This window comes from Mauremys reevesii, linkage group 3, assembly GCF_016161935.1.
Source record: "Mauremys reevesii isolate NIE-2019 linkage group 3, ASM1616193v1, whole genome shotgun sequence".
NCBI classification, from domain to species: Eukaryota; Metazoa; Chordata; order Testudines; family Geoemydidae; genus Mauremys; species Mauremys reevesii.
The window spans coordinates 52,795,968-52,822,335 of NC_052625.1; the positions used below are offsets into that span (position 1 = coordinate 52,795,968).

At 43.6% G+C, this 26,368-nt stretch overlaps 1 protein-coding gene, 1 long non-coding RNA gene and 1 other non-coding gene across 21 annotated transcripts in view; 1 reads left to right on the forward strand and 2 right to left on the reverse strand.

Annotated features, from left to right (window-relative positions):
* Positions 1-10,805, reverse strand: part of LOC120400440 — a 57,344-nt gene extending 46,539 nt beyond the window's left edge. Inside the window, exons 1-4 of one of the 9 annotated variants that reach the window (XR_005595808.1) lie at positions 10,621-10,805; positions 9,796-9,957; positions 9,550-9,620; positions 7,672-7,754 (exon numbers count right to left, since the gene is read on the reverse strand). This is a non-coding gene — a long non-coding RNA (uncharacterized LOC120400440). Of the gene's footprint in view, positions 1-7,671; positions 7,755-9,519; positions 9,621-9,795; positions 9,958-10,620 lie in introns of all 9 variants that reach the window. The other 8 variants (XR_005595812.1, XR_005595811.1, XR_005595810.1 and 5 more) reach the window with 8 other exon arrangements.
* DISP1 (dispatched RND transporter family member 1) overlaps positions 1-26,368 on the forward strand; it is a 169,390-nt gene that overhangs the window by 77,814 nt on the left and 65,208 nt on the right. The window lies entirely within an intron of this gene.
* On the reverse strand, positions 7,513-7,675 carry LOC120402449. Its single transcript, XR_005597241.1, has one exon. It is a non-coding gene; the product is annotated as a U1 spliceosomal RNA (small nuclear RNA).

A 26,368-nucleotide genomic window follows, 5' to 3' on the forward strand; every position in this document is an offset into this window, starting at 1 on the left:
GCCTCCAGCATTTATAATGGTGTTAAATATATTAAACAGTGTGTTTAATTTATTAGGGGGGTCACACTTAGAGGGTTGCAATCTGAAAGGGGTTGCCAGTAAAAAAGTTTGATACCCACTGCAATAACCCTTTTGCTTACTGTAAGAAAAATACAGACGGGTAAAGGACTCAGGACTGAGCAAAATGTCTACCCAAGAAAATTGCTCATGAAACTTTCCTTATGACTGGAATGTTTTGAACTTAAAATCTGAAGAACACCGTGTAGTAGTTTTTTTTTTAAAATATTGTAGTTTTTTTGGGGTGTGTGTGTGAAATAACACACACAGACCCAGCTCTTGTAATTTGAATAGAAATTTACTGTGTGTACATTAGTTAACAGAACTAAGGAGTATGTAATTTTCCAGTATGCAAAAGTTCCAGATACTGTAAATCTATGAATGGGCTTTTTAGTAAATCGTATAAAATCCAAAGTTGTGGCTCCTTTTACCAGTCAATGACTTTTGTACCACATAAATATTTGAGAATTGTATTGCTGCTGAAAAGGGTCAATATTACTGTGGTGACAGGTACAGTGTAGTAATATCTGGCTGAAGCATGTTGAATACTGTAGACTACACATGACTGTTCTATTAAGTAAGATTTAATATAAAAAAGTCTTCACGTTTTAATATAAAAAAGTCTTCTTCGTTTAGAGCACTGCTTTTTATTCAACAGCTTGCTACTTCTTAGCTTTATTAAGGGTATGTCCACATTACAAATGCTAGAGTGACACAGCTGCAGTACTGTACTGTAGATGCTTGCTATAGCGACAGAAGACTTTTTCCCTTGCTGTTGTAAATATACCCTCTCCAGAAGCAGTAGTTAGGTCAACTGAAGAATTCTTACTCCTGAGGGCATTCTGCACCAAAAAAAATTAAATTCTGTGCCAAAAAATTAAAAATTCTGCATACAATATTTTAAAATTCTGCAAAATTCTGCAAATTTTATTCATCAAATAAATGTGGAGGCTCCAGCATGGCATTGGGGAGCACAGGCCACTAGCTGCACAGAGGTGGGAGATCACTGTGCAGCTCCACTCTGGGACATGGACTCAACAGTGAGGCTGCACCCAACCCTGACACAGCGTAAGGACCTGGCCAGGCCCAGAAACATCCCAGGGCCCTGCACCTCTGTGTGGGCAGGCAGGGTCAGCAAGGCAGGATCCAAGTGTGGAGGGGCTTAATGTGGGGGGAACCAGGTGTGGGTTGAGAGGGTTCTGTGTGGGGCAATCTGGGTGTGGGCAGCTCAGTGCGGGATCCAGGTGTGGGGGGGATCTGGATGCACAGGGGCTTGTTGCAGTGTTCTGAGTACAACAGTAATAGGACTCTCTGCAGGGGAGTCAAGGAGAAGGTGGTTGGGGCTCAGCGCAGGAGGTGTCTGGATGTAGGGGGGATAGAGCTTGGCAGGGGGATCTGGGTGTGAGGGGTTTAGTGGGGGGTCCAGATGCTGGGGGAGTGGGGCTCGGTGGGGTAGGGATCCAGGTGCAGCTAGTTGGGGCTTGGTATGGTGGGAATCCAGGTGCGGGTGGCTCGCTGGTCCAGGTGCAGGGGGAGTGGGACTCATCGGGGGAGTTCTGAGTATGGGGGAGTGAGGCTTGGTGGGAGGGTCTGGATGCATGGGGTTGGGTAGATGGGGGAGCAGCTCCCTGTACTGGGATCCCTCCCACTGCAGCTGAGGAGCAATGGGTGCAGGAAGCAGGGGCGGAGTACGGGGGGGGAGTTTGCAGAGCTTCCTGCAGCCAGGGGAGAAATCGGGGGGTGGGACTGACCCGGGCCCGGATGCTGTGCAGGAGAAGAGGAAGTCCCATCCTCCCCAGCCAAGCTGTGACTACCAGCTGAGCCCAGCGTAGGGTAGGAGCCACCAGCTGGGTCTTCACCAGTCCTGCCACCTGCCCCACAGTGATTTACCTCTCTGCCGGCTGCTCTGGGCACCCAAAACATACTGCTGGAGAGGGTTGCATGACTGCTCTTGTGGCTTCCCTTTGCTTCTGTCATAGGTCTCACCCCCACTTGGAGCTGTTGGGTTCCAATGTGGGGACCTGCATTGGTTTCCCTCTAAACTAAAATCCTAGTTTAGATCTGGTTCTCGCTGCCACCAGTCAGGTTAAAGTGTCTGACACACTGCCTGTCCCCCAAGCTTCCCCTGGGGAACCCAGATTCAAACCCCTTGAATCTCACCAGAGAGAGAGAAACAGCCAGTTCCCCTCCCCCCTTCCCTCTCTCCAGCCTGCTCCGGAGAGAGAGATACCTTGATTCAAACTCCTTGAATCTACACACAGGGAAGCAGCCCACTTCCCCCCTCCCTCTCTCCTAGCCACTCTGGAGAGAGACACACCGATTCAACTTTGTGAATCACCCTTAGGAGGAACTCACTCTTCCCCCCTCCCCTTCCCTTGAATCTCCACAAGAGAAGGAATTAACCAAGTTTTAAAAAGAAAAGATTTTATTAAATAAAGAAAAAAAAAAGTACACTCTCTCTGTATTACCAGGATGCAAAAATACAGGGTCTAAACTTATCAATCTCTGGGGAGAATTCCCCCTCCCCCTTTCTCAGTAAAAGCAATATCAGCAAACAGGAATAAAGAATTTCCTTTAGCAAACACACAATTGCAAATATAGAAAGCAACTCAAAAAACTAATCCGCCTCTCTAATTAATACTCACTATTAAATAGTAGAAACTACTCCAGGAGAACTTGGAGACATGACTGACCTCTCTTAGATCCAAAGAGAGCTCTAACAAAGAACACAGACAAAGGCTTCCCTCCACAGAGATTTGAAATTATCTCGTCTCTGATTGGTCCTCTGGTCAGGTGGTCATCAGGTACTGCATGTTAACCCTTTACAGGTAAAAGAGACCTTAACCCTTAACTATCTGTTTATGACAGCTTCCCTGTCAGAAAGTCATTTTTCTGTGGGGAAGCAAAGAAATTTGCGGGGAACATAAATTCTGCGCATGCGCAGTGGCACAGAATCCCCCCAGGAGTAAATTCTTCTGTTGACCTAGCACTGTCTACAGGAGGACTTAAGTCAGCTTAACTACGGCTATATCTACACTAGAAATATTACAGCAGCACAGCTGCAACTGCACTACTGTAGTACTATAGTGTGGACACTTACCGCAGTGACAGAAGGGGTTCTTCTGTCACTGTAGTAAATCCACATTTCTGAGAGGCAGTAGCTCGGCTGACAGAAGAATTCTTTTGTCAACCCCTAGCACTGTGTATGCTAGGGTTAGATCGACTTAACTGTCTCTCTCCTGGGGAGACATTTCACATCCCTGAGCAACATAACCTGTTCGACCTACATTTTAGGTGTAGACCAGGCCTAAGATTACTAATGCCCAAATCCTGAATGCAGTACATAGCCCAACTAAGTGGGCTGAAGGGGGAGTTGTTAAGAGAAGAACAGGTTTTTTTCTTCAGGCTGTGGAACTGCTCTGCATCTGCTGCTGTCTTAGGGCATGGCTACACTTACAAACGTAAAGCGCTTTGAGTTAAACCAGCCTTCGTAGACTGCAGTAGGGAAAGCACTGCAGTCTGTCCACACTGACAGCTGCAAGCACACTGGCGTGGCCACATTTGCGGCACTTGCAGCGGCCACAGAGAGCAGTTCATTGTGGTAGCTATCCCAGCATGGAAGTGGCTGCAACGTGTTTTTCAAATGGGGTGGGGGGAGGAGTGTGACGGAGTGTGTTGTGTGTATGTGGGGGGGAGAGTGGGTTTTTGGGGGGCTGAGAGCATGTCAGCATGCTGTCTTGTAAGTTCAGACAGCAGCAGATCCCCCCCCTCTCCTCCACCTGCCTCTCTCTCTCTCACACAGCATTCCACAGTAATGGTTTGCTTTCATATCCTCATTCCTGCAGCGATTCCAAAACAATGACAAGAGTGGCCACTTGACTTAAGGGGATTATGGGACTCTTCCGGAGGCCGATCAGAGCACAGTAATGCAACGCCTCGTTCACACTGGCACCCAGGCGTTTCACCCAAGGCACAACAAGCGTTATGCTTCTCCCCGAGATGAATTACTAGGAGCGCTCTAGCCACGGAGTCAGAGTGCTCTTAAGTGTCTTGCCAGTGTGGATGGATTGTGAGTTAGGGCACCTGGAGCTGCTTTAATGCACTCTAACTTGCAAGTGTAGCCAAGCCCTTAGGGCTACAATAATCTCTGAAGCTGCTGTGTACTTCTCACCTAATGTTTTGTCCAGGGTGAGAATGTTATTTTGTCACTGAGTCTGTACTGGTTGGATCCACTGGTCCATGCCCAAGCTCCCTTCTGTGCTGGAGTACAATGATCCCCCACAGGGCTGTACTCTGTGATGTGCAGGGTGCTATAAAACCCCTGTTCAGCCTTCCTAAATCCTCTCTTCTTATACAGGGGAACTACAACTGTTTTGGTGATTTCAGGGTTCCCAAGGCCTGGCAGGGAGTGGAGGGGGAGGGAGGGAGCGCAGGAAGAGGAGGGTATTTAAAGAAAGTTTTATCTTAAGTACAGTTCTTTTTCTGTAGTTAAACTGTTTGAGGTTTAGATCCCTTTCAGATGGTTTAATTCCTGTTTGGGAAGTATTAAGCGAATTAGTTGTTGCATCTTATCTATTTAAAAAGAAATTTCTCCAGTGGTAAATGGAAATGTAATATTAAATTAACTGTCACCTAAAAATAGATATAGCTCATACAAATAAGTATAGCTCAAAACAGGTAGCCTTGTTTGTCTACCTAGTAATTGTACAAGCAGAGATCTGTTTTTAACTGAAAAATTATAGCCTAAATAGTCAGAATTCAGCCTGACTCTGAACTTTTTTTCTTAGCCAGATGTCCCATTGAACATACCAAGCCCAAATCTCAGATATACTTAAGGTTTTGCAAGCCTTAAAATGTGGACAAGTGGCCATGCTGGAAAGACCTAACTTTCAGGATAATATGTGGAGTGTGTTGAACTGGTCCCAAGCAAAAAAGTGTGTATGATTTTTAAAATAATTTGGTGGGAGTTTTAAGTGTTTGGCTATATTGCAATACAACTTCCTGCAGCACCGGTGTTTTTTCCTAGGAGTTTTGAGACTCCTATCAAAGTAGTGACTAGTCATGCATAGTTCAGGAGATCCAACAAGGATATAACCCAAAGTGGTTTGGCTTCAGGTAATTGATGAGCGCGGCTGCTTTGCTGAAAACACTGGACCAAGTTTTTTAAGGCATGATTTTTGAATATGTGTAAGAAGTGTGATACAAAAAGGCTAGATGTGGCATTTGAAAAATTATGCAGACAAATAGAGAAGCTGCAGTACATTTTAAGAGCCAGATATGATGCATATATTTAATAGTTTAGGTTTGTCTGTTATAAGGTTTGAGACCTACAGTAGTAAATGTAGAAACATGTTTGTCTCAGATTTGTTTTAGAGAACTGAAATGAAGTCCCCATTGAATATGAAATAAATTTGTTTTGATTTTCACAAGTGGTGGCTTTGGTGTAATCTAAACAATGTAAAGTCAGAGAGTCCCAGAGAAACCTGACATCTCCTTCTGTAGGTACTAAATGTTAGTGGTCTGAAAGGTCTGGTTCTTAATTTATCTGAATGCATGAGAAATTCCCAGGCTCCCATATGTTTGCTAAGAGACAACTAGAAAAGATTGACTCTGCATTGCAAGAGCTATGTTTGGGCAACCCTCTCAAAGGCAAGCAGTCTAGTGAATAAACATTAAATTTGTGCTCAAATAACATTTTCTGTTGCCTTGTCTGCTTGGGCCTTCATTAGTGTGTCAGCAAAGCCAAAATCAAATAAAGCCTTCTGTATGAGCTGTAGCAGTGTCCGTTTACTGAAACCACTTGGAGCTTTTTTGTGAAGAAGAAAAGTAGTCTGGTGCTTATTTCATTTCCCTAATCAAGAAAGGTGTGGATAAACTGTTGCTGCTGAACAAAATGTGGGGTGGGGGGAGCAGCTCGTGCATTCTTTGAAGATTTGGACATTGCTTTTTGGAAATCCCTTGAAAAAACAAGTGATTAGAGTGCTTGGCATAGCAGGTTTTGGTTTTTTTTTTTGACTAAGCAGTAACCTCCCAGGTTGAAGTCTGAACTCTTCATTTGGTAGAAGAAATTTTTGAGAGCTACAAAGGTTGCCTAATTTGCTCTTAATTGAACACTTCCAACTTTCTGCCTTCATCCATGAAGGAGAATAACAAAAAAGAATAATTCTGAACTCCACAGGGTATGTATTATCTGTATTATTAATATTTTTGTGGTCATAGTAAATTCTGATTCTAAGTTTAGTGCTTTTGATGCTTAAAGACAACAAGTGTTCTGTACCTTTTAAAAATCAGTATGCTTAATACTTGAATTAATACAAACACAGTAGGCATTTTTATTATCTGAAATAGGAACGTGAATTTGGACAATGTGATTACATTAACTTGGTATAGTGGCAGTTGCTTTTTTTTTTTGTACTACTGTTGTTGCCTAAATTTTTCCAAATGCTAGGAGAAAGCACACTTTCATGTTGTTTGCATGATTAATTGCGCTAGTCAGAAATATACGTGATATTTGCTGTAGAATCCCAAGTGCAAACAGTTTTACTATAGCATCAAGATAATGCTATTAAGTGGTTAGAATATTAATGTTGTACAAAGGATGGCTTATTACATATCGCTATTTGCATCATTTGTTTTTTTGGGTATATAGATAAAGCACTCCTTTATAGCTTTCCCTCCATGGTAGTTTATAAAGCACCCTAGTTTGATATTCTGTGAATGCATATTTAAGTAAGATTCAGATTAGTTCTAGTTCACAATGGAAAATGTACATTTGTGGTATGTAAGTGTGTGTAAATATATTTTTACAGCTGCACTTTAATGTAACTTGTTCTCTGTTTACAGAATCATGCAATGCATTTTGGTTAATAACAGAACTATTAAACTTTGCTTTGAATAATTGGGTACCATTACTAGCAGGTAGCTAATGAAACCAATCAATTTTCCTCTTCAAATAGGCTTTGCTTTGAACAAGATGCGCTCATTTCATCACTTGAAAATTAGGTATTAACACCTTGTGTCTTAACCTACATGCTTTGCCTTGTTTATGAAGGCATTTTTGCATAGTCCACGTTATTCGCACAAGAATATATTCAGTCTGAATTTGCTGCTTGTGATACTTTCTGCTTAATAAATTACTTGGATTTTTTTTATCTTAAAAGTGTAACTGTTGGCTCCCAATCCCATGTATGGGGGTAAGGGGGAAAGTGTTAGTTTGTTAGTGGTGAATAATTCTGTGGGAGGTAGGACTCTGTGGTTTTTGTGGCGCAATGTAGGGCTACTTCCAATTATGTCAATATTAATGCAAGGACTTTGTCAGTAAAACATTTATCTCCATTTGATCTACATTGAAGTTAACTGATACTGTAGTTTTTCTACTCCTATAGGCAGTGCGTAACAAATTAAGCAGTAGGATACAATACCTATGTGTTTATTTCTCTGTCTTTGACCAAGTGCCAGGGGAAAGCGCAAATGCAGTCCCCCACTACCACAGATTATGCAGTCAAGTTTCCCGCATTTGGAGAAATCGCAGGGGTCAGCACACCCGCAGTGGAATGGATGAGCCTCACCCAGGGAAAACCACTTTCATGATCATGCTATCTCCCCTGCCAATACCTATGTGGTAAGATGCAGCTATAGGCACAGCTGGGATATGTGGTACAGCCAAGTTCTTCTCAAATACTCAAGTCCGAGAATCCCTGCAGGAGAGAATGGCTTGTTACTATTTTATATAAAGACTAGGAAAACATGATTGTCATACTTGGAATGGCTTAAAATATTTAATAAATAAGTAACCACTATTTCTACCCTACTGTATTTGTTGGCAGAACCTAAGGGCTTGGCTACACTTGCGAGTTAGAGTGCATTAAAGTAGCCCCAGGTGCTCTAACTCACTACCCGTCCACACTAGCAAGGTATGTAGAGCGCTCCGACTCCAGGGCTAGAGCGCTCCTGGTACTCCACCTCAGCGAGAAGATTAACACTTGGGGCGCATTGGCTGAAACGAACGAGGTGTTGCATAACTGCACTCTGATCAGCTTCTGGAAACTTCCCATAATCCCCTTAAGTCAAGTGGCCACTCTTGTCATTGTTTTGGAATCACTGCAGGCATGCAGGCACACCCTTTGAAAGCTCTGTTTCTGACAGTTGGCATGGTTATCTGCTCCGAGACAAAGCAACCGCTACTGTGGAATGCTGTATGTGAGAGAGATAGAGGCGCGAGTGGGGAGAGGGCGTTTGCTGCTGTCTGAATTTACAAGACAGCATGCTGACATGCTCTCAGCCCCCCAAAAACCCACTCTCTCTCTCTCCCCACATACACACAACACACTCCCTGTCACACTCCACCCCACTCCCCTCATTTGAAAAGCACGTTGCAGCCACTTGCATGCTGGGATAGCTACCACAATGAACTGCTCTCTGTGGCCGTTGCAAGAGCTGCTAATGTGGCCACGCCAGTGCACTTGCAGCTGTCCATGTGGACAGACTACAGCACTTTCCCTACTGTGCTCTATGAAGGCTGGTTTAACTCAAAGCGCTCTACATCTGCAAGTGTAGCCATGCCCATAGTGATTTGAGTGTCTACTCCAGTCAGCATTGGAACCACATTGTACTGGGCACTGCATAGACGAGTAACACTGTCTTGCCCTAAGAAGTTCAACTCTTATTTTGTTACAACACTCTTTGAACTAGACACCTTCAGTCTGCCCTACTTAGCCTTCAGTATCACTTAAGATGATGCAACTTCAAATATTTCCTTTTCACTGTGTTTAAACAAACAAATCATCAAAGGTGTCTAGTTCTGTTTAATAGAGTCTTAGTGTTTGGTGGATTTCCTGCTTCCTAAATGTTCTAGATTAAGAGCCTGAAAGCATCTGTTTATGCATCGACCAAGTTACTGCATGGGCAGTATTGAACCCTAACGTTTTCCCTTCCTACTCCCCTCTCCACAATGCATTTCTGCCTGGAGCTAGAAGGACTGCTTCTTGGGGCTTAAGTGGTAGGGCATTCTCTACACTCCATTCATTCTCCCCAAGCTCAATTTCTTTAGGGTGCCTGTTGTGGAAAATTTTGTGATAAAGGCCTATTGAGTGGGAACTGGATTGGGACAACCAATTTACATCACATCTACTGAGGATCTATCAGATAGCAGTAATCTTTGGCCATCACTAAACTGGGGAGATTTCAAACTGGCAGCCTAAAGCTGAAAGGCTCAGTACTTAATTCCTAGGGATATGATGATTCCCTATGTTGGAAGTGATTTGCATATGTATCTGGCGGTCTTGTTAGACCTGTATTTGTATAAACTTTGCTGAAAAGAAAGGATATTTAGATGAATGCCAGTATAAAGCAGCAACCATTTTAAATATCTTGGATCCTTTCCATCCATTCCCTTCTCTCCCACCATACCTCTTAGCTCTTTCCCCTAATGCACAAATATGACAAAAACACACATTTATTTACACAGAAGTACATATGTACATTCTTCAGTACCTTTGTAGTTTTGTTTTCCTTCTCCTGTTCCAATCCCTTAGGATAAGGCAGCTTGAGTTGCTCAGTTTGTGCTTTTATATTTTTTTATATAAAAAAGGGGAAAACATAAGTGGCTACTGCTCCATCAGTGTTTCCTCCAATATACGAGGAAATAGTTTTCACAATTTGTATTTAATTACATTTTCCCCCAGCTTCTAAAAGTCTAGATAGTACAAATGTATATGCTTTACTTGTAATTATTCTTACCCCCTTGCCATGGGATGATACAGTCTTCGTCAGGCTTTGAATAGTCCCTTTGTACAGCTGCCACATAAGTGGTAGCTTAAATGATGAGAGATGGTTGGGTAAGCACACCTTCCTTAGTGGGACATGGACTAAAGGGATCCTTGCCCTCTGGATTGTTGCATCCTGAGATGAGGAAAATTAAATTCACATAAAACACAGTAAATATTAAGCAGCTGAAGCAAGTCAAAACTTTATCTATAGTTTAACTTCTAAGGCTTACATACTGGAAACATGTGTAACTATTCACCTGAGTAAAACTACATGTGTATAAGTGTTTGCAGGATTGGTGACTAAGGGACCTACCATTCCCACCACTCCAGCCTTTTCTTTCAGTCCCGTCCATGTATTGTGGCCTCATCTAATCACATCCTGGATAAAGCACCAAACCACTCCACTTCATATTTTAGTATGTTGTTTGCTTATTTATGCAGTTTAACACCATGCTGTGCTAAAAGTTTCAGTCTACTACATAGTCTATGCAATGGATAAAGCCTAAATGGAGCCTGAATCCACCAAAACCTTGGACTTTCCTGCCTAAGACCAGGAGTGAAATCCTGATCCCATTGAAGTTCATGGCAAAACCCACCCATTAATTTCAGTGGGGCTAGCATTTCATCTCAGGCGATTGTACAGGAGTAGAGTGTACTTAGCAGCAGCCTTTGTGGCTCCTTTGAAACCATGTTTGTGACTGCAATGCCCCTTTTGAAATAAAGGGCTTGGATCTGATTAATCTACCTATTTTATACCATGAACAATTGAAATGAAAGGATACAAAAGACCGTTTACCTGCTTCTTGTCATATCTAACGTCCCTAGTACCATTACCCTCTCCTATTTTATTTTTTTCAGAGAGCCTCAGTTTCTACTCTGTCCTTGACCCAAAGGAATTGGATAAGCAGCCAAGAGTACTTAGTGGCATATAACATGTATGTGAAAATGAACAGTCCATCATTCCCCACCCAACAGAAATGGAATGCCTTTGCTTTTTGAATCTGGCACCTTTTCCATTTAACAGATAACGAATATGCATGGATCTTGATTGGATTCACAGCCTAAGTTCCCTCTAAACTGCACGGCTGCCCCGGACCTGCCGCGGGAGAGGCGCCCCTCCCCCAGCCCAGTCCTGCCATGGGAGAGGTGCCCCAGAGCTGCCATGGCAGTGAGAATGCCTCTCCCCCCAGCCCAGGTGCTGCTTGGGGGAGTCCTCTCTCCCCGCCATAGACCCAGGGAAGACTGTACCCCAAGGCCCTCATCCCTAGCCCCATCGCAGACTCCGCATCCCTAGCCGGAGCTCTCACCCCACCCCTTAACCTCAACCCCTTGCCCCAGCCCCCTCCCGTACCCTGAACCCTTAATTTCTGGCCCCAGCCTGGAACCCACACCCCCCAGCCAGAGCCCGTACCCCTGGCTCCAGCCCTGAGCCCCTCATCCCTGGCCCAACCCCAAAGCCCACACTCCCAGCCAGAGCCCTCACCCCCTGTACCCCAACCCTCTGCTCCAGCCCTGAGCCCCCTCCCACACTCCAAACCCCTCGGCCCCACCCCTGCCACATGAATTTTGTTACGTGCACCAATATGGAAGTGATGATATGGAGGTGATGTATCTCACATCACTTCCATATTGGTGCATGTAACAAAATTTACTCCGTACATGGGGAAAACTTAGAGGGAACACTGTTCACAGCCAAATTTTTCTTTTTCTTTTGTCCCCTGTCCCTTTTTTGTAAATAAGATTAGCTTCATTGCTGACTCTGTATTTTATATTGGCATCAAAGTTGCAATAAGCATATTCTACCCAAGAAAAATACCATGAGTAAACTCTAGTAGAGAGATAGGAATTATTTAAAAAAAATAGTAAAGATTTTTAAAATATTTGCACAGTATTGTCTATCTCATATGGAACAACAGTCTATCTTGGATGGCAGGAGAGAGATCACTTGATCATTGCCTATTAGGTTCACTCCCTCTGGGGCACCTGGCATTGGCCACTGTCGGTAGACAGATACTGGGTTAGATGGACCTTTGGTCTGACCCGGTACGGCCGTTCTTATGGCCATTTTAACCTTTGATTAACTTTTTTCCTCTTTTCTCTATAAATCTCTCCTCTCTAATCCACCACTCTTATTTCTCCCCAGTCCTTCAGCCTCTTGTAACATCCTGACAGCGTTCCTACTGTGTCCTGTAAAGCCCATTAGCCCCTTCCTTCCCCCAAAGAAGAGCTCTGTGTAAGCTCAATAGCTTGTCTCTCTCACCAACAGAAGTTGGTCCAATAAAAAATATTACCTCACCCTCCCTGTCTCCTTCCCACAGCATTCCCAAAGCACCTGAACTCCTCTCTCGCTGCAGAGTAAACCTGAAGGGCTATAGAAGTGTGCAGAGCTCCCACAAAGACCTTTAGCTTTCCTCTTAGCATCCAGTACCAGCAAAGTCCTTCAGCCTCCTTTTTGTGGGTAGCTTTCTTCCTTCAGAAGACATTGCCGTGACAAAGGGTATCTGTAATGCTTCTCCCATAGGCGTACTAGGCATAGAGAAGGGCAAGGAGGCAGCCAGCAAAGAAGGTGTAGGCAGGAGCTGGTGCCATGTTGGAAAGGTATCAGTCACATGGTCTGGTCAATGCCCCACCTGTGACCAGTATCCTGGAAGTGACCCTGTCATTGGGTTTACTACTCACTGCTGTGACGCCTCCATGTGGCTGGGGATTAGCTTTTGACCAGTCTGATGCCCCTTCCTTTAGTTCCTCACACTGTCTCTCCTTCTCTCTATTTGGACTCGATTGATCCCTCTCCGTAACTCAGGGTGCTCCCCCTATGTCTGGTTTCACTAGATCATTATAGTTTTTCCATTCTGAGGTATCAAAGTCTCTCGAAACTATCTGTCTCAGGAAGTCTTTCTTTCTAAATCCCAGATTGTACTCTTCCCCAGTGGCTGGTAGGGGAACCCAGGCTCCCACTGTACTCCAGGTTCCAGCTCAGGGACCCTCATATCTTACAAACAGTATCTGCTCCAGTTCCCAAACCCTGTTGCTATGTCCCTGAACTTCTTCACTACCTTCTGGCCTACCCTGGGTTACCAGTGAAAGAGTGGTAACCATTTCAAATGTAGCACATTTAAGTATAGCTATCAACTAAAAGTGTATACCATTCATACTAGCTATCTGCTTCAATGGTCTGAAAGCTTAGACATCCATTTCTAACTACTGTACTTGCTCTGAGTTTGATGTTAAAAGTGGAGAGAGGAAGTGTAGGTGGTAGATGTGGAAGTAATATGGAAAAGGTGAAAAATAGGGTCATAGGTTGTTTGGTAAGTGACTAAGGGTATGTGTACACTACGAAATTAGGTTGATTTTGTAGAAGTCAATCTTTAGAAATCGATTTTATACAGTCGATTGTGTACGCCCTCACTAAGCACATTAAGTCAGCAGAGTGTGTCCTCAATACTGTGGCTAGCATCGACTCATGGAGCAGTGCACTGTGGGTAGCTATCCCACAGTTCCTGCAGACTCCGCTGCCTATTGGAATCCTGGGTTATGCTCCCAATGCCTGATGGGGCAAAAATATTCTCATGGGTGGTTTTGGGTACATGTCATCAGTCTCCCCTCCCTCCGTGAAAGCAATGTCAGACAGTTTCGTGCCTTTTTTTCCTGGGTTACGCATGCAGACACCATAGCACAGCAAGCATGGAGCCCACTCAGCTCACCGCTGCTGTTGTGAGCATTGTAAACACCTCACGCATTATCCTGCAGTATGTGCAGAACCTGGCTAAGAGACCCCAGCACAAGGACAATTGTGATGAGGACGTGAACGCAGACATTCCTGAAAGCCTGGGCTGTGGCAGTTGGGACATCATGGTGGCAGTGGGGCTGGTTGATACAGTGGAACGCCAATTCTGGGCCCAGCAAACAAGCACAGACTGGTGGGACTGCATAGTGTTGCAGGTATGGGATGATTCACAGTGGCTGTGAAACTTTTGCATACGTAAGGCCACTTTCCTTGAACTTTGTGACTTGCTTTCCCCCGCCCTGAAGCGCAGGAATACCAAGATGAGAGCTGCCCTGACAGTTGAAAAGCGAGTGGCGATAGCCCTGTGGAAGCTTGCAACGCCTGACTGCTACCGGTCAGTCAGGAATCAGTTTGGAGTGGGCAAATCTACTATGGGGACTGCTGTGATCCAAGAAGCCAGTGCAATCAATGATGTTCTGTTATCAAGGGTAGTGACTCTGGGAAATGTGCAGGTCATACTGGATGGCTTTGGTGCAATGAGGTTCCCTAACTGTGGTGGGGTGATAGACAGAATGCATACTCCTATCTTGGCACCTGACCACCTTACCAACCAGTAGGTAAATCGCAAGGGGTACTTCTCAATGGTGCTGCAAGCACTGGTGGATCACAAGGGACCTTTCACCGACATCAATATGGGATGGCCAGGAAAGGTTTTAGGAACTCCGGGCTGTTCGAGCAGCTGCAAGAAGGGACTTACTTCCCAGACCAGAAAATTACTGTTGGGGATGTTGAAATGCCAATAGTTATCCTTGGGGACCCAGCCTACCCCTTGCTCCCATGGCTCATGAAGCCATACACAGGCAGCCTGGACAGTAGTAAGGAGCAGTTCAGCTATAGGCTGAGCAAGTGCAGAATGGCGGTAGAATGTGCCTTTGGACGTTTAAAAGCTCACTGGCGCTGTTTGCTGACAGGGTTAGACCTTAGTGTAACCAACATTCCCATTGTTATTGCTGCTTGCTGTGTGCTCCATAATATCTGTGACAGTAAGAGGGAGCCGTTTATGGTGGGGTGGGAGGTTGAGGCAAATTGCCTGGTGGCCAATTTTGAGCAGCCAGACACTGGGGCGATTAGAAGAGCACAGCTAGGCGCTCTGCACATCAGAGAGGCTTTGAAAACCAGTTTCATGTCTGGCCAGGCTATGGTGTGACAGTTGTGTGTGTTTCTCCTTGATACAAACCCACCCCCTTTGTTGATTTTAATTCCCTGTCAGCCAACCACCCTCCCCCCTTTGATCACAGCTGGCAAAGGAAATAAAGTAACTATTTGTTTTGAAACCATGCATTCTTTCTTTATTAATTAAAAAAAAAATGTGAGATAACTGACCAGGTAGCCTGGATGAGGTCGGGTGCGGGTGGAGGGAAGGACAAGGCCACATTGCTTATTGTAGCCACAGTACAAATCAAAATTGTTTGAATGACAGCCTTCTGTTACTTGGGCCATCCCTTGGAGTGGAGTGGCTGGGTGCCCAGAGCCTGCCCCCTCATGTTCTTGGGCATCTGGGTGAAGAAGATATGGAACTTGGGGAGGAGGTCAGGTGGTTATACAGTGGATGCAGGGTGGGTCTGTGCACTTGTTGACTTTCCTGCAGCTCCACCAGATGCCTCATCATGTCTGTTTGCTCCCACCTTCAGCATTGCCTCCTGCCTCTGCTCATTGTGCTCACTTAATGCTTTCCTGGCCTCTGCCACTGAATGCCTCCATTTATTAAGCTGTGCCCTATCAGTGCGGGAGGACTGCATGAGCTCAGAAAACATGTCCTCATGAGTGTGTTTTTTTTCGCCGTCTAATCTGCGATAACCTCAGGGACAGAGATGATAGGGGGATGATAGAAACATTTGCACCTACGGGGGAATAAAAGCGGAGAGTAAAATTTAAGATGATACATTTCTGAGAAGAAAAGGGAGTCTCTTCCATAGTGAATCAAGCAATTCACAACAGACAGCACATGTACTTTAGGTACAAGGTCGCATTTTGCCTTTTATATTGAGCGCCTGCCGTATTGGTGACACATCACATACGGCTGGGCAACAGAATTCGGTTTCCAGGTGGCCATGGTAAGCCAAAGGGTACGCGGGATTTGCTTCTTACGCCTTCGTAACATGTGGGAATGGTTTCAAACTGCAGCGCCCTCATTTCCCATAGCAAGCAATGCGGTTGGGTTTGTCATTTTAAAAGGAGGGGCTGCGGTTTTCGGGTGGATGTGCAGCATACACCTTTCCCCCACCTCATTGTGTGGCTATTCTCTGGGATGAGCCCTTCACCCCTCCTCCAATCACGTGGCTATTCTCCTGGATGATCCCTTTTAGCCAAGCTAAACAGCCCAGCATGAACAGGGTCTTTTTACTGTTCTCTTACTAAAATTCCCCTATTTCAACCAGGTGACCATGTACGATATCACTCCTGAGGCTAACACAGAAAGATATAAACTGAATGTTGCTTGAATGCGACCAACACCCAGGACCATTCACTGCCATGTTTTGTGCTGCAATGACTCCAGACTACTTGCTACTGGCTTGGCATGGTAAAGTGTCCTACCGTGGAGGATGAAATAAGGCAGCCCTCCCCATAAACCTTTTGCAAAGGCTTTCAGAGTACCTCCAGGAGAGCTTCATGGAGATGTCCCTGGAGGATTCCCGCTCCATCCCCAGACACGTTAACAGACTTTTCCAGTAGTTATACTGGCCACGAATGCATCCCAATTCTTCAGGGCAAATCAGACATTAAACACAATTGCATTTAAACCCTGTACTGTAGTTACAAATGTGCACTCACCAGAGGTGCCTTCTCCGGCTTCTGGGTTGGGGATCCCTCCTTGGGAGGGTACTGGCTTCAGGGTAATGAAAAGGTCCTGGCTGCCAGGGAGAACGGATTCACCACTTGCCTGCTGCACATTCTCCTCCTCCTCCTCCTCCTCATTCACAAAATCCTCCTCCCTGTAGCGTGAGACTCCCCCCGACAGGTGTCCACGGACAGTGGTGGGGTAGTGGTAGGGTCCCCCCCCAGAATGCCATGCAACTGATCATAGAAGTGGCATGTATGGGGCTCTGATACGGAGCGACCATTTGCCTCCTTTGTCTTTTGGTAGGCTTGGCTGAGCTCCTTAACTTTCACACGACTCTGCTGTGTGTTCCTGTTGTAACCTCTATCCACCATGCCCTGTGCGATTTTTGGCATATATATTAGCATTTCTTCTCTTTGATCGGAGTTCAGCCTGCACAATTTCTTCTCCCCATACAGCAGTCAGATCCAGTGTCTCCCTTTCAGTCCATGCTGGAGCTGGTTTGCGATTCTGGGGGGACAGTATGGTCTCCTGTGCTGCTGAGCTCGCCACACTGACCAAACAGGAAATGAAATTCAAAATTTCCCGGGGCTTTTCCTGTGTACCTGGCTAGTGCATCAGAGTTCAAAGTGCTGGCCAGAGTGGTCACATTGGAGCACTCTGGGATAGCTCCCGGAGGCCAATGTCGTCGAATTGCATCTGCACTACCCCAAATTCGACCCAGCAAGGGGAGGAGTACAGAAGTCGATTTTAAGAGCCCTTTAGGTTGATGGAACAGGGTTGGTTGTGTAGACGCATTCATTTTAAAAACAACCTAACGCAGCTAAATTTGACCTAACCATGTAGTGTAGACCAGGGCTAAGAGACATTAATAAATTATAGCAGTTATTCAGGTGGCCCAGTGGTTGGGACTTTCAAAAGCGCTTAGCTTTTGACCTTACTCTGCTTTCATTCAAGCCAATGGGAGCACAGTTAGGCAAATGCAAACAGCTTTGAAAATCTCACCGTAAATTATTAAAAATCATGATAGCTTTCTCTCCAGACTTCTGAGGGTTTTTCAACATGTTAGTGAAGCAAAGGGACATCAAACAGCATCTGTTTATCAACCACCTCCTTCCTGTAGCTACTACATTTGTGCTTTTTTATGTGTTATACACAGATGAGTTCTCTTAGGAAAATAATTGAAAATAATTTTAAAATTTTTAAATTTAAATAATTTTAAAAATTTTAGATCAAATTTGTTACAAGTTAATGCTACATTAGCAGTATTAAATTGCTATCAAATAGAGTCCATACTGAAGAAATAGAAACAAACATTTTATAGCAAATATTACAATTTTAAGCTTTCTTATGGTGCAACGTTTTCCATAGTTAGTTTTTTTTGTTTTGTTTTTAAAACTCAAATTCACATTTCCAGTTCTCTTGCTCCTAAATTTCTCGGGATTTGAAACCCGATTATAACCTTATTCTTTGCCTTTCAAGAACATCACAGAGATATAGGGGTTTTACTTAAATATTTGAAACAAGTTTCTGGAACCATACTTCAGTGCCATAATTTTTGGAGTATATGAACTGCAGTTTCCATGAATATTTCATTATTTTCTTTATCTCAGTTTAAGACCACTCCACCATACTTAACAGGTATACATTTTAATCCCTAGTTCTACAGTTGGTTGATGTAGGCCTCATATTTTGCTGGAGATTTCTCTGCTCTACAAAGCAACTAGACTAACAAATAATTCTGTAACTGAATTGTTCTCATTCTAATTCTTTTAACCTCACTTAATTTATAAGAAAATATTAAGTTATTTTGGGACAGTCTTTATTTGTGTTTTGTACAGCCCTGAGCACACTGGCACTTGACTGATCGTAATGAGATGCTTAGCAATGGATCTATTCAGCTGCAGTATGTTTATCTTACATGTGTTGAAACACTGCCAAAATAAGACTAATAAGTTAAATTTTGTAGATTCTTTGTACCTTCCAAGAGATTTTTCAGTTTCATGTGACCAAAAAACAGTACTTTATAGGTTATTATAGTGGATTAGTAATTTATTACTCGAGTCTCTTGGTAAGGCTCTGGTCAGGTTGGGACCTCATTGTGGTAGGCACTTTACAAGCACAGGTACACATGATCTCTGTCCTATAGATTTTTTTTCAGTCAAACTAGTAGAAGATGCGACCAGAGTGAGTAACAAATAGGACAGAAAGATGAGGTTACCAAAATCACATAGTGTGGTTTATGTAGGCTAACAATGTGTTGAACTTGATGATAATTTACAATATTTTCAGTTTTTAATTTTTCACTTTAAAAGTTCCCTGTCCAACCATGAGTCCCTGTTTCCATTAAAACTTTTACCGCATCTTCCAGTATACTAGAAAAAGAGACATTAGGCTTTCAACCTATTGTACATTTTCCCTGCCTCCCATCCATTGAGGCTATTCACAACTTCCCTTGGGCCTAGCATTTTATTATTTCCTAGGGGGAAGGGAGATCCCCCACAATGCCTGACTCACTTGGTATTAGTCTGCTAGGCGATTCTCTCTGCATGGTTCAGGGGCTTGGTCCCTGCAAGCGTAAGAGAATAGAGTAACTGATCACTTGTAAAGCATATAGTCTGATTTTTCCAGTAGTCCAATGGTGTGAAGATGCCAGAGAGGCGGGGGTAGAGCCAAAGACTTACCGGTACGGGGGCCAGCTCTGGCCCTGGAAGAGGCAGGGCAGGGCCTCAGGCAGGAGGGGCAGGGCTAGGGGTCAGTGTCCCCCAGCCAGCCCTTCTATGCTGCCTGGCCTGCGCCACCCAGGGCTCCAGTGGTGATTTAAAGGGCCCGGGGCTCCGGCCGCTGCCCCAGTAGCAGCAGTGGCGGCCCGGGCCCTTTTAAATTGTCAGCCCCGGGGCAGCTGCTCCTTTAGCCCTCCCCCCCCATTGGTGTCTGGGGGGGGCCTAAAGGGGCAATGACATAAAGCGCTGCTGCAGCAGCAGTTTAAGCAGGGTCCTTAAAGCACTGCCACGGCAGCGCTTTCAAGTCAGCTGGGTACAGGCCAGTACTGGCGGCCACTTTTTACCGGTGTGCCGTACTGGCCCATACCACTTTACTTTCACCCCTGCAGAGAGGGGCCTATTACCATACTTTATCCCTCCCAACAGCCAGTCCACCAATCCCAAATAATAGCTTAGATTCCTAGTGTTGCCAACTCTCTCAATTTTATTATTGCAATTCTTGCAAAAGTTGGTATTCTTCTTAAAGCTCCAGGTGCTGGAAGCATGTGATTTGGTGAAAGTCTGCTTTACTTTTTTTTAAAGTAAGTTTCTAGCCCTCATTCATAGAAGAAAAACTTGAAAACTTGACTTGAGTGTATTCTAAAGGCTTAGGTATCAGAAAGCAAATAAATGAACCCCCGGGTTTTGAAAAAAATATATCGTTTTTATGATCCCATCATGATCCCATGATGTTTTAAAAAATGCTTGGAGTTGGCAGTACTGGCTGGGAGCTGCTGATGTACTTGGTCCTCCTGGGCTGCAAAAGTGCGGTCCTCTTTCTGTTGGGAGGGGGCTTGGGGAGGCCCCTTGCCCTGCACCTTTGGGCAACCACTGATGCTGCTGAGTAGTACTCAGGCAGTTACTGACTTGGAAAATGTTTAATTCAAATTTATGATATAGTGTTTAAAACTAATGTATATAGAAAGCTTATTAATCATAATCCATAAATATGTATTATACTTTCATTTTAATATCACCCTGGGAAACAATCTGGCTATCGTTTGTACATGAGCCAAGATATAGTAACATTGGTTTGAACAGTGCATGTAGTGTTGGAGCATTTTAATAGATTGTCATACTCTGGATTTTTGTAGTGCTTTTCCTCTAAGATATCAAAGTGCTTTACAAATATTAAGCCTCTCTTCACTCCGGGAGGTAGTTAACAAATATGTATGGAAGTGAATCACTTGACCCACCCCAGAGGTGAAATACAGCATCTGTATGGAAGTGTACAGCAACATTTACAACAGTTTAAGACAGGAAGTGTAGAATAACATTGTATCCAGATGAAACTGTAAAATATCTGAAGAACTGGTTTTATGCAGTTGGCATTATGTTGTTAGCCAGAACATTGTGGCTAACATCTTGACTTGATAAAAGCGGTACACCTCTACCCCGATATAATGCGACCCAATATAACATACATTTGATTATAACGCGGTAAAGCAGTGCTCTGGGAAGGGCGGGGAGGCAGGGCAGGGCTGCACACTCCGGCGGATCAAAGCCAATTCTTGTGATGGGATGTTAGATGGGGTGGGATCTGAGTTACTACAGAGAATTCTTTCCTGGGTGCTGGCTGGTGAGTCTTGCCCACATGCTCAGGGTTTAGCTGATCGCCATATTTGGGGTCAGGAAGGAATTTTCTTCCAGAGCAGATTGGCAGAAGCCCTGGGGGTTTTTCGCCTTCCTCTGTAGTGTGGGGCGCGGGTCACTTGCTGAAAGATTCTCTGCACCTTGAAGTCTTTAAACCATGATTTGAGGACTTCAGTGGCTCAGACACAGGTTTGATACAGGAGTGGGTGGGTGAGATTCTGTGGTCTGCATTGTGCAGGAGGTCAGACTAGATGATCATAATGGTCCCTTCTGACCTTAAAGTCTATGATTCTATAACGCAGTTTCACCTATAATGCAGTAAGATTTTTTTGTCTCCCGAGGACAGCGTTATATCGGGGTAGTGGTGTATATGATCTTTAATGACCACAAACAGAGATGGTATTTTATAAGTAAGTTAGGTAGCTTTTGCAAAAATATCTGGTGAATTAACTTTCTGTGACTGAGATTAGCTTTCTTACATTCTGCTTGTGGTGATTTGGGGAATGTATCTGTGTCAAATTATGCATTCCATTGTGTTTTGTGAATGTTATGTTGTGTTTAACTCCATTTTGAATGTAATCATTAGCGTGAGTTAGAGCATCCACTTTGTAGTTGGGACTTGACACCTAAGCTATGGCTACATTAGAGAGTTTACTGCAGTGCAGCTGCACGGTCTCTAGTGGAGCCTCTCTAAGCTGACGGCTTACAGAGCTCTCTCGTTGGCTTAGTTACTTCAGCCCCTGCAAGCGGTGGTAGCAGTGTTGGTCGGAGACGTTTTTCTGTCAAAATAGCACTGTCCACATCTGCGCTTAAGTCAGCATAAGTTTTGTCGCTCAAGGGGTTGGCTAATTCACACCACTGAGCGACATAACTTGTCGACTTAAACTGTAGTGTAGTCCTTGCCCTAGTGGAGAGATTATGTCCGGGAAGCTAGGATAGAGCAGCTAAAGGCCATCAACACTGCATGGCTCCAGTCTGGTGGAACAATGGGTTTTCTACTCGCAGGGCCATTGATTTTGAACAACTCTACCTGGCAGCTGTGGGAGGCCTGGAAATTCCCCAGCAGAAGTGCATGGGCAAGAAAGGTGTGAAACTGTGTTTTTTTTAAAAGGTGCTGCTTAGTGCTTCTCTGTGAAAAGAGGTCATTTCATTTCCACCAGCAGAAGAGCTGCCTGGTCTAAGGACTAAACCAAGGATTTATACAGTTGGGGAGGTCATAGTAAGAGGGAGGTGTTGCTTTCAGGAGTTAATTGTTTTCCTAAGATCTGTAACTCTCTTGTGCTGTGTGGGGTATTTTGTTTGTGTTTTGGTTTTTGAAGAGTTTGTGTTTATGGCTAAAAAATTCCTTTGCTAAACCGGTGTTCACTTCTTTACTGCCACAATCTGGCCCTGAAGGGTGTAGCATGGAAACCAGCGCTCCTATAGCCAGGTTGAGGCTGAGGGGAATGTCTCTAAGCAACTGGGCTCTCTTGTTTTTTAGAAAGTTAAGTAAATTAATTTAGATTTTTATTCTTAATTTAGTTATTAATGTGAGTTTTGGGATTTTGAATGGCATGTACGTTTTCTAGCATTTAGTAGAAAATGGATTTTGCCCCCCAGATAGTTAATTTTTGGACCAACATATCCAGTATCTAAAGTGCTTGGCTGAAGGTGATTACTCTCATTGAAAGAGCATGCTATCTTCACAACTCTTAAATCCTTGTGAGATAGGAGCCCAGCACACTCCATGCTTTTCTTAAGAAGGTGTGGAAGCTCCAGGACACAAGCAGAGATTTGTGTATTCAGTGAAAAAAGACCCTTCCAAGTTAGAGTTAGTAGTACTCAGATCCACCTTGGCTTAAACATTTTAAGGTTGTACGTTTTGAAATGTCATACATCAGGAATGGATGTGTGGTTTTTATGTAAACTTCTAAAAAGATAATTTTGTATGGTTATCAGTTATGCTGTAGCTTCTAACAAGTGTTTCAATCTATATGACAGGTTTCAGAGTAGCAGCCGTGTTAGTCTGTATCCGCAAAAAAAAAAACAGGAGTACTTATGGCACCTTAAAGACTAACAAATTTATTTTAGCATGAGCTTTCGTGAGCTAAAGCTCACTTCTTCGGATGCATAGAATGGAACACACAGACAGGAGATATTTATACATACAGAGAACATGAAAAGGTGGAAGTATGCATACCAACAGGCAGAGTCTAATCAATTGAGATGAGCTATCGTTAGCAGGAGGAAAAAAAACTTTTAGAAGTGATAATTAAGATGGCCCATAGAAGGTGTGAGGAGAACTTAACATAGGGAAATAGATTCAATTGGTGTAATGACCCAACCATTCCCAGTCTTTGTTTAGACCACAGTTAATAGTATCTAGTTTGCATATTAATTCAAGTTCAGCAGTCTCTCTTTGGAGTCTGTTTTTGAAGTTTTTTTGTTGCAAAATTGCCACCTTCAAGTCTGTCACTGAGTGGTTAGAAAGGTTGAAGTGTTCTCCCACTGGTTTTTGAATGTTATGATTCCTGATGTCAGATTTGTGTCCATTTATTCTTTTGCGTAGAGACTGTCCGGTTTGGCCAATGTACATGGCGAGGGGCATTGCTGGCACATGATGGCATATATCACGTTGGTAGATGTGCAGGTGTACGAGCCCCTGATGGTGTGTCTGATGTGATTAGGTCCTGTGATGGTGTCACTTGAATGGATATGTGGACAGATCTGGCATCGGGCTTTATTGCAAGGATAGGTTCCTGGGTTAGTGTTTATGTTGTATGGTGTGCGGTTGCTGGTGAGTATTTGCTTCAGGTTGGGAGGCTGTCTATAAGCGAGGACTGGCCTATCTCCCAAGATCTGTGAGAGTGAGGGATCATCTTTAAGGATAGGTTGTAAATCTTTGATGATGCGCTGGAGAGGTTTTAGTTGGGGGCTGTAGGTGATGGCTAGTGGTGTTCTGTTATTTTCTTTTTTAGGCCTGTCCTGTAGTAGGTAGCTTCTGGGTACTCTTCTGGCTCTGTCAATCTGTTTTTTCACTTCAGCAGGTGGGTATTGTAGGTTTAAGAATGCTTGATAGAGATCTTGTAGGTGTTTATCTCTGTCCGAGGGATTGGAGCAAATACGGTTGTATCTTAGAGCTTGGCTGTAGACAATGGATCGTGTGGTGTGTCCGGGATGGAAGCTGGAGGCATGTAAGTAAGTATAGCGGTCAGTGGGTTTCCGGTATAGGGTGGTATTTATGTGACCATCGTTTATTAGCACAGTAGTGTCTAGGAAATGGACCGCTTGTGTGGATTGGTCTAGGCTGAGGTTGATGGTGGGATGGAAATTGTTAAAATCTCGGTGGAATTCCTCGAGGGCTTCTTTTCCATGAGTCCAGATGATGAAGATGTCATCAATGTAGCGCAAGTAGAGTAGGGGTGTTAGGGAACGAGAGTTAAGGAAGCGTTGTTCTAAGTCAGCCATAAAGATGTTGGCATACTGAGGGGCCATGCGGGTACCCATAGCAGTGCCACTGACTTGAAGATATATATTGTCCCCAAATGTGAAATAGTTGTGGGTGAGGACAAAGTCACAAAGTTCAGCCACCAGGTTAGCCATGATATTATCGGGGATACTGTTCCTGACAGCTTGTAGTCCATCTTCGTGTGGAATGTTAGTGTAGAGGGCTTCCACATCCATAGTGGCCAGAATGGTGTTTTCTGGAAGATCACTGATGGATTGTAGTTTCCTCAGGAAGTCAGTGGTGTCTCGAAGATAGCTGGGAGTGCTGGTAGCATAGGGCAGTCTTTGTACTCTGGCAATATTTTAAGTGTTTTGTGGAGTTTCCCCAAAAAGAAACACTACTGAATAAAATAATTGTCTGTTTGTGTTCCTAAAATGAAAAATTGGCACTGCAGTGCTGCTTTAGCTGGTAGTGCTGAGACAACAGCTCATTAATTCATAATAGATGAGGGAAGATATCAATTTGTCTTTACTATTTTACATTAGCAAGTAGTATGCCTTCTCTTATATTTTAAATATCGATAAAAGTGCCTAGAACTGTTGGGAAAGGTGCTTTAAAGAAGTTTGAAGAAATAAACAAAACAGTAAAAATAAACAAAGTTATTGAGCACTGTCATCATTCAAAGCATGGTCCAAATTACAGAAGACACATCTCATGCCCCAAAAGAGATTTGTCTGCATCGGACAGATCATAATTCAGACACTGTACACTAGGTGACAAAGATAATCAGAAGTTCTGATCTCAAAGTGGTCTAATAACCTATCATTAGAATGTGCCTATTTATTTGTTGTTGAAAGACTTTGAGGAAGAAATGTGTTAAGGAATTTTTTAAGAGCTGATGGCAGTTCAGCCTGCTGGACGGGGAAGTCTTTTCCTAAGCATCAAAGATGGAATGGAAGCAGGCATGATGAGGGTATGTCTATGCTACAATGGCAAAGGGTTTTTTTCTGTTGATGCAGGTAACCCACCTTTCAGAGGGGGTAGCTAGGTTGACGAAAGAATTCTTACATCAACCTAGATGCTTCAATAGTTTGGGTTAGGTCAACCAAACTACATGACGCAGGGTGTGAAATTTTTCACAGCCCTGAACATTGTAGCTAGGTTGACCTAAGTTTTAGATGTAGACCGGGTCTGATGAGAGTCTAATGATGATGAAGTCATGTTAGCTGGCTATGTTGTAGCCTAATGGGGAGCGAAGACTAAAGACAAAAGTTCTTCTGGCTGTTGTTTTGCTAAAATACTTATGAATAAGACCTATGGAGTTCTGAAAACTATAGTAGTACCAAGTCTGATAACCTAGCTTGTTGAGCATCCTTGTTTTTTAATAGTCGCGTAACAAAAAAAAATTTCACAAATTTAAAAAGCAGCACAAGGCAAAGCACTGATATGGCTTATATGCATGAGAATCTCTATCTGCCCCACCCACAATTGCTTTAGTTTTAGAGACAACATTTTTCAATTATTAGTCGATCAGTTTTTCTGGAAGAGTTTTACTTTTTGCTTTTTAAGGTGTTGGAGTTTTTAGATTTTACTTGTTTAGGAAAGGTGAGGTACGGTAGTTTCCTGTGTCATCTGTAAACAACACACTTGTTCTGCATAGTTTGTCAGATTTGTTGGGCTTTTTGAGAGTTGTGGTATAGGAGATAAGAAAGGACCAGAGTGAATTTGAAAGGAGCATATTGTAACCAGTTCTATCTTTGGTATCCCATTTTCCATAAATTACTCTCCTGTCAAAAATAAATAACTTTGTTTTTGGAGCAAGTTGCATCCATTTATATTTTCCCCCTTAGAATGTAAAGGTAAGAGAGTTTGGTCTGCAAAATACATAGAAATATACACAGATTTAATAACTGATCATATAAACTTAAGTGATAAAACTGATGTGCTAGAAAGCTGAATCTCTAAAACTTAAAATAAGTTTAAGCATCAAACAACACCATCCAACAGGCTTTAATCTACTAACCTAAATCAAAAAGATCAAAGAAAGTTATAACTAACAGCAGCATTTGGTGGAATACTCCTGTAGAGGCAGGAAAAAGCTAGAAATTACATGTCACCTTCATATCCTGGCTTCCTGACCTTGTGTTGAGATCAAGCCCTCACCATACCAGCTGTAACCATTAAGATCTTGCCCCC